Here is a 12,451-nt window from a genome sequence, read left to right as displayed (position 1 = left end):
GTTTTGCAGCAGCAGTGAGTCCTCTGGGAAGGAGAGGTCCAGCACTAAACACCACAATCATCTGCCCTCCAAGCCAGGCAAAGACTGAACTACCCCCTGCTAACAAACTGCCAAAGCCACACCACTTCACCCCCCCACCCCCAGACCCATTCCAACGGTATGCCAAGGCACTAGCCACATCTTTTGTCTCTTAATCGAGGTGCATTTGCAATCTGCGTTACAGCAAATGGGAAGAAAATTCCCTGAAGAAATCTAACCCACAACAACCACACAACTGGAACACTATGATTGAGGGCTACAAGCTTTTTGGAAGAGGTAGGCTGGGAAGGAGGGGCAGTGGTATTGCTAAGGAAGCGATAGATTGTGAAGAGCCATCTCTGAGCAACAGCCTTGAACAGGTTCAGAGTTTATGGGTAAAAATCAAGGACAAAGCCAACAAAAGGCACATTGTGGTTGGGGTCTACAACATGTCACCTAACTTCACAAAACTTCTTGCCTCAGCTACAGGAAGCATTGTGCTCACAAGCTTTCATCCTGATGGGGGATTTCAACCACCTGGATGCCTGCTGGGAAAGCAATACAATTGTCTGTAAACAATCCGGGAGAGTCCTGGGGTGTGTAGAGGAAAATTTTCTGATCCAGATATTAGACAAACCAACCAGAAGAGAAGCATTAGTGTATCTCATTCTCACAAATGCAGATGAGCTCACTAAAGAGGTTAAGACTGGAGGCATCCTGGGCTGTAGTGACCATGCCCTGGTGGAGTTTGTGATCTGAAAGAGATTGGGCCTAGCACAGAGCAAAGTCAGGACCCTGAACTTTAGAAGAGTAAACTTTCAGTTTTTTAAATAATTAGTGGATGAGACCCTTGGGAAACTGGCCTTAAGGACAGCATAGCTGACCAAAGCTGGCAACTCTTTAAGGAGTTTTCTGATGTTGCCAAGCACCTCTCCATCATATTTGAAAAGTCATTGTAGTCAGGTGAAGTCCTGTGTGACTAGAAAAAGGGAAACAGTGTTCCTATTTTAGAAATGGTAGAAAGGAAGACCCAGAGAACTACAAATTGGTAGATCCTCCACTAAGTGCTTCAGAATATCACGGAGCAGATCCTCATGGAAGCAGTGTTAAGGCCCATGCAAAACAAGGAGGTGATCTGAGACGGTCAGCATTACTTTACCAAAGGGAAAATCATCCCTGACCAATCTGGTGGCCTTCTAGTATGGAGTGACAGCAACTGTCAACAAGGGAAGACTGAGCAATGTCACTGACCTAGACTTCTGTAAGGCCTTCAACACAGTCGTACTTGACAGCCTTATGTCTAAAACAGAGTCATGGATTTGAAGGGTGGACTATTTGGTAGATAAAGAATTGGTCAGATGGACCCAGTCAGAGAGTTTTGGTCAATGACTCTATGCCCGGGTGGAGACTGATGTCAGATGATGTCCCTCAGGGCTCTGACTTGGGACCAGTGCTCTTTAATATCTAAATTAATTACATAGGCAGAGGGATTGAGTGCACCCACAGCAAGTTTGAGGATGACACAAAGATGAGTGATGCAGGTTGACACAACACAAGGACAGGATGGGACCTGAACAAACTTGAGAAGCAGACCCATGAAAAATTCTTGAGATAGATATGTTACATACTAAATCCCATAATATTAAAAGAAAAGAAAGTACAAATAAGAAAAATATGTGTGAATGTTTTGTGGTGATTAGGAAAAAAAAGACATGAATGACTACCTGGATGCAGAATATGTTCAAAAGTATATAGACTTATTTTGAGTTACCTTGGCTTTAATATTTCTTTAGTTCTTAAATCTGTATTCATGATTGTTCTAAAATAACACTTGAAACATCAGACTTGGCTGGCATGTTTCCAAAATAGACTCCTTAGAATTAAAGTTTTTGGACCACACTACGCAGCATTGTCATGAAATGAACAGAAACACATCTGTGGTGACTCACAGTCACTTGATTGTTTAAGTGTGTTTTTTCATCAAAATAACAACCTAAAAACACGTTCGAGATTACAATATACCTTTCCAATATGCAATGAGAAAAAAGCAAAGGATTCAAAGATAATTATCCTATAAGAGCAATGTTAAAATTATCCTGGTTTTTTGTCATCCCCATCTTTTTGTCATTGCATTAACTGACTTTATTAGGACCTTTACAGGATCTGCTTTTAGAATCCAGTAAGCATTGAACATAGCTTCTAAAAGAGACATTTTGCAGTTGTCTTTATGGGCAATAAATAGTTAAAATAAAAGTCCCCAAACCCACAACACAAAAAAATATTGTTTTCTCAGGAGGAACACAAAGAATTCCTCAGATTTTCACATTTCCCTCTCACACTGGTTTGCCCCTTTTGTCTTCAATCACCTACCTGCTCTGTCCATGCCCTTACTTCGTAGTATTCAAACACTCCTTATTCCCAAATTACTTTATTTATGTAGTACCTTCCAATTACATATCTACTTTTGTCAATGTCTCCCTTGGACCCTCTTTATCTACCATGAAATCTCATAGCCTTTAGATGTCTTGCCCTCCAACACACTATTCTTTTTAGATTAAGATATTAAGATTTAATATCCTCTAGAATTATCACAGTCCAATAGGTCAGTTCTCAGTTCTGATAACAAGATTCTCTCTTCTCTCTAGGTCAATTGCAAGAAAAAGTAAGTATCACCTGTCCTGGTGGAGTACGCAATCAAATTGCCCTCATGGCCAAAGCTCCCTGACCCTTAAATCTTTCTTCTCTTAAATCATCTTTCATCCTACTTGCTGCTTGCTTATCTACTTCTGCTGACTCAGGCATCAAACACTACAATTCACATTACCAGGCTGGGAGAATATTTGCTCTGCTTGTCATGTCCCCCTCGGTGGAACAGGGCTGGCATGTTTCTCGTTTGGGTGGTATTTACTGAGGTAGACCAGCCTGCTACAGCCCTAGCTGTGAGATACTAGCCTCAAAGATGTCTGTCTTAATTAGGCAGTCCACCAAGGTGTAGGTTTCTCACCTGAGTGGCAATATCATACATAGATTTAGAGGTGAATAATTGAATCATGGTGTATCAATTATATCTGATACTTTCCTAGCAGGAATATATATATGAATACATGTATTCACACAAGACCTTCAGCAGCTCTGACACAGAGACATGATTGACTTATTTAATGGGTCCTTTGTCAAACATCTGAACTAAATGTCTTTTCCTTTGAATTGTAAAACCCCAATCAAATGTCTACAGTGTTTTCCTAAATTTTATAAATATATATTGAAAAGCTCTGCTTGAAAGAGTAAAAATGTCTCTCCATGGAAGTACACTAATTATTATGAGCAATATTAGAGGTTTTACCACCAGGTTTAAATGAGCAACTGATTGACACTGGAATATACGGAATTGTTCTGAAACATAATTAAAGAACGCTCACTCTCATAGCTATTAGCGTTATTTTTAAACCTACTAAATATAGATCAGAAGTCAAATGAAAATATCTTCAAAGGTTTGTGATCATTCATGCAAGTCTGAAAGGTATTTGGGAATTCTTGGTCAGGACGTCTTAAATATCATTGCCACGGGACTTTAGAATCACAGTACAGACATAATGTTGCTTCAGGAAATGCTTGAGTGACATTCAGCATTTTATGTTTCCCTGGACTTCTCTGCAAAGATTAGAGAAGAAACAGTTTTAGATTCTGAGTCAATGTTATCACACCCAGACTGATACAACACAAAACAGAGAATACTATCCCAATGGCCTACAGGCAAAGTACATTTCTGTAAGAGAATTTTTGCACTTCTCCTGAAGTGCATGTATTAGAAAGGTTACAGGGTTCTTCTGGCTTGTTAAGGATTAATTTTTGAGATGTCCATAAACAGTTCAGGTTTAGCCCAGAGGGAAATCTGATATTTTAGAAATATAAAATGTACACTAGAAGTGGCATAATTTCAAAGTGAAGTTTAAGGAAATCAAGACTCATCTGCTGAAGACAGGACACAACAGAAAATAAAAAGACAAACCGCACCAAAACACAGAAAAAAACCCTATAAAACAAACCAGCATTGATATGCTTTTTAATATTTTTTAATATTTCCAGTACTTTTGAATAAAATGTAAGGAGAAATGGCTGGCTTGCATAAAAAAATATGTACTATGAAGGTCTAGGTTAAGACTGGTTTTACAGGTTCACTATTTAACAAGAGATGCAAGCTGGAACCATGAATTCAGAATCTCAGGAGATCTGTAGAAGATCTGTTAGGACAAGGCCGTCCATAGTGGCTAGGTCATTGAAACAAGAAGTGTCTGAGTTTCATTGCTTTCTCTAATTTGTGTGGTTCATGTATTTGACAGTGTGTCCCAGTCTTGGAACGCATGTCCCACTTGTGAGATGCATATCTAGGTCACATCTCTCAAGAACAGCAAGAAGCATTCTGTTATTACTCTGTACATATATTGTTTACCTTGAAAGGCATCTTGGATGGAGAAGAAGGGAGGTAGGAAGGTAGCCACGTTGGAGTTTGTTAAGGGTGAAGGAAGATAAGAGACACCTAGCAGAGTCACTTAGTTACCCTGAAAAGTTCAATATCTGTAAGATTACTGAAAAAAAATCCCATATTCACTAATACTTGTTTAGCTACATGTAGTAAATCTGCTCTGGCAAGTATTCACAATCCCTTTTGTTTGCTTTCTGTGAATATTCAGGAGAATAATGTTTGATGAAAGAGATAGTGTTCCAAACGCTTTTGCAAATATGTATTTATGAGAGACGTATTTGCATGGGGATCTTGAAAGCTGAGATTTTTCACATAACAATAGAGTTAACCCCTATGCTTCCTAATCCTGCAGAAAATGGAAAGAAGCTGTTCCACCATTCTGTTTATCTGTACTTTCCTCCTTAGTAAGTACATCATGTTACTAATCCTAAAACCAGTAACTTCCACAAGATTATTTGCAAAGGCAAAATTATCTTGAAAGGCATAAGTTTCAGGAAGGGACAACCTATTAGCTAGAGTCAGGATTGTGGTAGTTTATCTATGTTAATATATTTAGAACACAATTTATTTACCCAGATATAGGTATCTAGTAATGTGATGACCTGCATTGTTGTATTTTCAATAATTTTATGAATAATTAATCAGAGATGTTTCATTCTGAATTTCAAATTTTAGGGTCACATGATGTGTGATATTCATAACTGAAATTATTGTCCTTTAATATTTGTTGACAGTGTGATACTGTTAACAATGGTTTTATTGAGGAAATTGAGACAGTGGCAGGCAATAAAACAGGATCTTATAAATCTAAAATGAAGTCTATTTTTCATAGGAAAAGTATTTAAAATAAATTTAATATGGAGTATTTTATTATCGTATTTTTATTCCAGTATTACATGCAAACAATGATACTAAGGTATCAAATTCAAAGTTTACATAGATTACAAAAATGTCTTTTCATAACTCCTAATCCAAAGGATTATGGATGACCAGCTATAGGGATATTTATCTGTCCTCTAGGAATTGGAAGGGATACAGTAACAGCTGGGAATGATGTATTAAATTTGATTTAGCAGGAATGTTCATTTGATTTAGCAACATGTTCACATGTGTATGTGCACACAGTATACAGAAAATCCTGGGTCTCAGTGTTCCTAGTACAGACCAAAATGATCCAAGTTATATTCCATTTTAATAAACTACGGTATTAAAGCAGGTTAGCAAAGTGTAAGGAATCAATGACTGGTAAAAACTCTTCAAGTGTATCCCCTGTTCTGAAACAATCCCTATGTGCTCATTTAACACAGTCTAGTTTTTGGTGAAGAGGGGAAGCCACAGAGGTGGCTTCTGTGAGAAGCCCCTAGAAACTTCCTCTGTCTGACAGAGCCAATCCCTGACGGCTCTGAAGATGGACATGCTGCTGGGCCAATTACAGAATTTGTAACACCTCTGTGATGACATATTTAAGAAAGAAAAAAAACCCACACACAGTTCTACTGAGGGGTGGTGAGGCAGCCACCGGGGGCCATGCTGGGTACGGCCACAGGAATGTGGCGCCATGGCTATGCCTGGCTTCACCTGCAGCAAGCTATGCCTGCCTAGCCACTCCTAGCCAGTCGCGCTGTGGGCAGAAGGGCAGGAGTGGCGGTGGCTGCCGCCTGGCTGCGGGGGCTGGCACTGCCCACACAGTGGCAGCAGGGCCATGTGGCCGGTGGCAAAAAGGTGCCGAGCAATTCCCTGACACAGAACCCAGATGAGATCGGCTTCTCAGTCCTGCAAACTCCTGCAGAAATCTTTGAATGGTAGAATTTGGCAACGATATTTACGAGCAGCAGCTTTTTCCTTTTTAGTTGGAGAAAGAAGAGGAAGTGAGAACATATGGCGGAAGACAACATGGTGACGCCAAGGTCAGTGGAAGGAAAGAGGGGGAGAAGGTGCTCCAAGTGTCAGAGTCGAGATCTCTCCGCAAGCTGTGGTAAGGACTATAATAAAACAAACTATCTCCCTGTAATCCATGAAGTCCATGAGGCGATGCAGACATCCACTCGCAGCCCATGAGAAAAAGTGCTCATGCTGGAGCGAGTGGATGCTAAAAAGCTGTAATCTAATGAGAGACCCAAACAAAGAAGGCCACTGCTTCCAGAAATAGAGAAATAGGGCCCTTGCTTCTGAACTGGAACAGCTTATACTTAAAAGGCTACAGTCCATGGACTAAAATGACCCATCCCATGCAGTTTTAGGAAGACTGTTTTGCACATGGGAGGGACTTATGTTACAGCAGGTCAGGCAGGACTGCTACTCGTGAAAATAAAAACCACACTGGAGATGTTCACCGAGAACTGTCTCCCATGGGAAGGAACCCATTGGACAGCAGAAAAAAGAAACTCCTTTCCCTAAGCGAACTAAAGAAAGATTTCGAGTGAGAAACCAACAAAAACCCTCAAGCCTTGTCTCCCTGCGCTGTCGTTGGGAAGGAGGGACGGGCTGGGGGGAGGAAAGTGTTTTAAGGGTTTATGTTAGTTCTCATCATCCTCTTCTGATTCTGTTAATAATAAATTTTCTTTATACCATTTAAGCCTATTTTCTCCTCAGAATATTTTCTCCTAATCCTTATGTCAACTCATGAACCCTTCAATTTTTTTCCCCTGCTGTGCTCAGCTATAGCAGAAAAGAATGAATAATTTTTCGTAGGTGCGTGGCATTTGGCCAGTGTCAAACCACAACACCCTATGCATACCTCCTCAAAAATACCAGTTTTAGAAAATATGTACACCAAAAAACTAGAAGGGAAAGGAATTGTGTTTAAAATCTGTGCCAAAGGAGAATGATATTCCACAGCCTTTCCTTTCTATGTACATTATCCATATGTACCTTTAACTCCAATTGCTGCAAATTTCAAGTCTTCAGTACCAGTAATTTAAGGACTATATACATGACATTCAGCAATTCCACTGGGAAATAGTAACTGAAATAATTTCATTGTTTAGAAATTCTAGAAAATCACAAGTAAAATATAATCTAACATTATTGACATTTTTATTCACTAGAGTTATCAACATTATATTTTTTGACAGACAGAAATACCAAGAAAGTGACAACACTGTCTGAAATTTGAGGAAATACATCTAAAGAAGGGACAAAAATCTGACACATGGAATTACCATCTTTCTGATATTCTTAGACACATATAATTCAATGGTCACCCCCCTGTCCAAATGGTCGAGGTTGGAAGGGACCTCTGGAGGTCACCCAGTCCAAACCCTCTGCTTAAACATCTAGAGCAGGTTTCTGGGGACCAGATGGCTTTTTGTCCATTCTTTCTATCCAAGGATGAAGACTCCACAACCATCCTGAGCAACGTATGCCAATGTTCTGTCATCCTCATGTTGATGAAGTGTTTTCTGATGTTCATAGGAAAGATCCTGTCTTTCAGTCTGTGGCCACTGTCCTGGTCCTGTCACTGGGCACTGCTGAAAAGAACTCGGCTCTGTCTTTGCCCTCTCTCTTCGGGTTTTGGTAAAAATTAAGATCCCCCTGAACATTCTCTTCTCTATTTTAAACAGGCTATTTCTGAACAAAACCAAAAAGGATTTTATTTATTATTTTCAGACATAATCATTCTTAAAGATGCTTGCATAAATGTTTCAGTCCCATATTAATCAATAACTGGGACATTGTACAATAAAACTTACATTACTCATTTCAACATTGAGATTTAAAATAAACCTAAATTATAATGTTACCACTGAGAAGAATTTTGTTTTTTAAGGTAATAAACCAAAACCGTGTCTTTCACCTTCAAGTGGAAAACAAAAAAAGTAAAATAAAAATTGAAAGTCATGCTTATAACCAATCACTAAACCACTGAGAGGAGGCAGGTGTGCATATTATGACATAGATCAAGGCAATATTTTTTTTAAAAAAAGTGGTCGTAATGGAGGAACAGGTATCTGGGTTAAATTTTAAAATGTTCTCCAGAGGCAGAGAGCAGAGAAATCAAATAATATAGAAAGAGAAGGATTGGTATGTATTGAAAAACTCTTTAAGGACTCTGAAATGGACTACTTTCAAAACAGAATAAAAACACAAAAGAACAACAGCAAAAACAACAACGAAAAAAAGAGTAAATGGAGAGAGAGAAAGATAAGAGTACAGAAGGGAAAAGTAACGCTTTCCTAATTTAGGTTTCATCTTAGGATAGTCTTTGAAAAGCAATGGTGAACCATATTCAACACTGCAATAAAAGCTCTTTTCAGTGTAGTCAAATTGATTAATACATAGGACACACAATTGGAATCAAGACACGCTGACTCCATTCCTGTTTTTCAGACATTCAGTGCATGTTTTGACCACAAGAATTCTACAAGTGCATCAGTAATATTTCAGTTATTACCAGTACTTTTGTATAATTTTCTCTATATATTACTAGTTTTACAAATGACATTGAACTGTAAGTCCGAGTCAAGCTCTTCAGAGCACTCAATGGCAGGAGGACAAGAGACAGCACACACAAACTGGGAAAAAACAGGTTTTGACTTGATATGAAGCAAATGTTATGCACCATGAGGACTGTAAGGGACTGGAACATGTCGACAAGACAAGCTGTCAGTGTCTAGCCTTTGACGTTTTCAAGGCCAAGCAGGATAAAGCTCTGAGCACCCTATTCTGATGTCATATCTGACTCCACCACTTTCAGTAGGTAATGAGACCAAAGACCTCCCAAACTTCTTTCTAACCTGAATTATGCTCTAATCCTATGGTTAAAATAGAGGTGCAATTTTACATCTGAGCAGTTTAAACTGACACACCCTTTCATTCAAAAAGGTTTATAAAGTTGGACTTGCTGCCGTACCAATGCCGTAAGATTGGGTTTGGTCATTTTTCCATATATGAAAGTCAGACTTATGCTTCTTAGAATATAATTTCTAGACAAACCCTTTATACCTCCATTTTGTGCCCATAATACAGAGTATTTTATAAGGGCATTGTGAGGATACAGTCTTTATTATATGTGAGAAGTTAAATTTATGTAGTTATGAAAAGCCCATAATCATAAATTAAATTAAACAAATCACATTTAAATTTTACCAAGTAATTACATGCCTTATCTGAGAAAAAGCAGGAAAATTCATTTTAGTTCAGCAGGATAAGCCTAGTCAGGAAAATGGGAAGCTAAATGTGACTTCACTTTGATTTTGGAAGAAAGTTAGTAGCTTGAAAGAAAATCATTACTATCCTAGCTTGCATAAAGCATCAGAGAAGAGTCTGGTAATTTAAATGAGCCCAAAAAAGTCCACAGCAGAGAATACCTTTAAGCTGAGCTGCATTTTTACTTGTGGAGTCATCTTTTATGGTCTTTCGCATATAATACTGGAAAAAGTTCAGGGTGTGGCTGGATGAAAAGGATGTTCTTGCTTTTCCTCTGAATCGAGTTATATTCAAAATGGTTTAGTTTTTATCAGAGATTTCTCACAGAAAAGCTATCTGTGAGCAAGTGAGAGGAGTCCATCTGACAGTCCAAACCAACTGGCATCCCATGAGGGAAGCCGCAGCTGCATGCCCGCTGAAAGGAATACTATCAGGCTCAGACTCAGACAATGTGCTCCATTCCCACAGGGGGGATTTGCACTGTATGTGACATGCGTGTGAGAGTTTTCCATGCTTCTGTCTTGGGGCCAACCTGCAAAGAGTCTGTTTAGCCAGGCTAAATAAGTAATGAGTATTCATCTGTGTGCAAAATATTTCTGACTGCCCAGTTTTTAATGTTCTTCCATATTTCTCTTCCTCTAAGGAATAGAGATCTGAAGACCATGTCTTTAATTTTAGCCATCCAGAAGCTAGGCTTGTTAGGAAAGAAGAAGCTGCCCTCTGAAAGTGCTTTTATTTCCAGTGATAATAGATAGAGCCTTGATGTCTATCTTACAGCTGGGAAAAAGGAAGTGAACTGAATCTCACACAAAGTACCTCCCCGTAATGGTCTAGAAATATTATGGCAGACCTGGGAACTGGGTGTAGATCATGTGGGTTCTTATCCAGTACTTCAATCACAAGACTATGTTTTGTTGACTACATGTAATTCAAGAAAAAAAAAAAGAAAAGCAGCCTGTTTCTATTATCATTATCCTGTCCTTTGGAAAGGATAGACCAGTCTTTCCCAAAAACGGGAGTTGGCTAGTTGGTGCCTGGTGACTTCTCAGATCATTATTCTTAGAAAAATAAAATCATAATGTTGTTTTTTAAAAAACTATAAGATAATAAGATCTATCTAAAATGTGTATGGGAAAGAAGCACTACAGATCACGGTCTCAGGCTCTGCACAAAACATATTGATCTATAGATTCCTCTCTTTCATAATAGCTACCTTATTTATAACTTGAGTTTTCTTTCTGCTACAGTGGTTCTTATAATTAGCTCCCCTAGAGATTTTTGAAACATGGGAAAAATCTAACCGTATTTTTTTGAGCTGTTCAGAAAAATTAACAATGCCAGTGCTAAATTTAGTTAGCATAGTAGCTAGGGCTGAAGTGCATGTCCAGAAATCATTTGTATGTAAGAAGTTTGTCCTCCCAATCCAATGCCAGCTTAGGGGGAGAGACAGAGACAAACAAAGGTGGCATCCTGTGGCATTGAATCAACTCTCTTTACCAAGGTCTATCCACGGTTATTTATTTTTATATTTTATTTTCCCTGCTCATTATGGAGATTTTGTGTTAAGCTCTATAGCTGCAGGGGGGGGTATGCAGACACCGACTTGATCATGACATTCTGTAGCTGAGAAACTTGATATTTGACATATAAGTAGAGATATTGCACTAAGAGACTTCATTTACTCTGCTCAGATATTCTGTGCAATTTTCAGCAGCTAATGCTTTACCAGTTACTGCAAAACCAATGAAACTGAAAGTAAAAAAAAAAAAAAAAAATATTTAGGCATGTAGACTGCCACCCACAGGAAAAATTAATTAATCCTCAGAGTGATGTTGCAATATGCTGGTGAAATTAAAGCTATTTTTTCCAGGAAGAGACCAAATGAGCAGTCCTAGTTGAAGCACCTGCTCCAAGAGAAATATGAAGAATGTGAGGGAAAGACAAGGAGGGAAGGTTAACCTAGGCAGCCACTGGAGAAAGGACAGCCTATATATCCCATAAAACAGATCCATTTTCTGTCAAGGGTTAATAATTCAGTCTCCAAACACATCAAGTCCAAGCAGTACAGGTCAGATCAGGGCCACAGGTAGCAGTAGGTGGTTTTGGTCTGCAAAGCCAGGGAGTAGGGAACCAGCCCATCATGAAATCTTTATATTCAGGACTCTTGGGCTTCCCTGCCTTATTCTAGGTCCTCTGATCTATTTGCTACAAAGAATTTACAAGGTGAGGGAAATTCCTCAGAATCTTGCACATGCAGTAAAAATGAAAGCAGTATTTCACTGAACTTCTCTGCTATGGTCTTATCATTCATGAGTTCCCCCTTTTAAAACTCTTGTCATCAAACAGTACCACCCATTCCCTAGCTGGCTGATTTGATGTATTTTAATAACTTTTCATTATCAGTTTGAGCATCCTTTGAAAGATGCTCTTCAAATTCTTTTTTAGATCTTTTAATTTCCTGCTTCTATTTGACCTGTTATGTATTATGGATTTTTCTGTTCTCCTCAGCTGAAAAAGCTTTCCAATTTTTAAATGCCAGCATCTTCTGTATGAAAGTCTCTTTACGTTTTTTGTTGATCAATGCAGGGGTTTTAGCTGGACAGTTTTTCTTTCTTTTTTTTTTTTTTTTTTGTTTCCTTTTTTTTGTTTTTGTTTCTGTTTTTGTCTTTGTTTTTGTTTAGTCTTATCTAGTCTTCTAATGTAGTACTTTAAACTTGAGTTTTATTCCTTTTTGGATGTATCATTTCAGAATTTTGCTTTTCTCTTTTTTTGTAAGGTTTTCATTTCTATGTGTTTCTCTTT

This window comes from Corvus moneduloides, chromosome 1, assembly GCF_009650955.1.
Source record: "Corvus moneduloides isolate bCorMon1 chromosome 1, bCorMon1.pri, whole genome shotgun sequence".
Taxonomy (NCBI): Eukaryota; Metazoa; Chordata; class Aves; order Passeriformes; family Corvidae; genus Corvus; species Corvus moneduloides.
Note: the sequence above shows the minus strand (reverse complement) of the source record.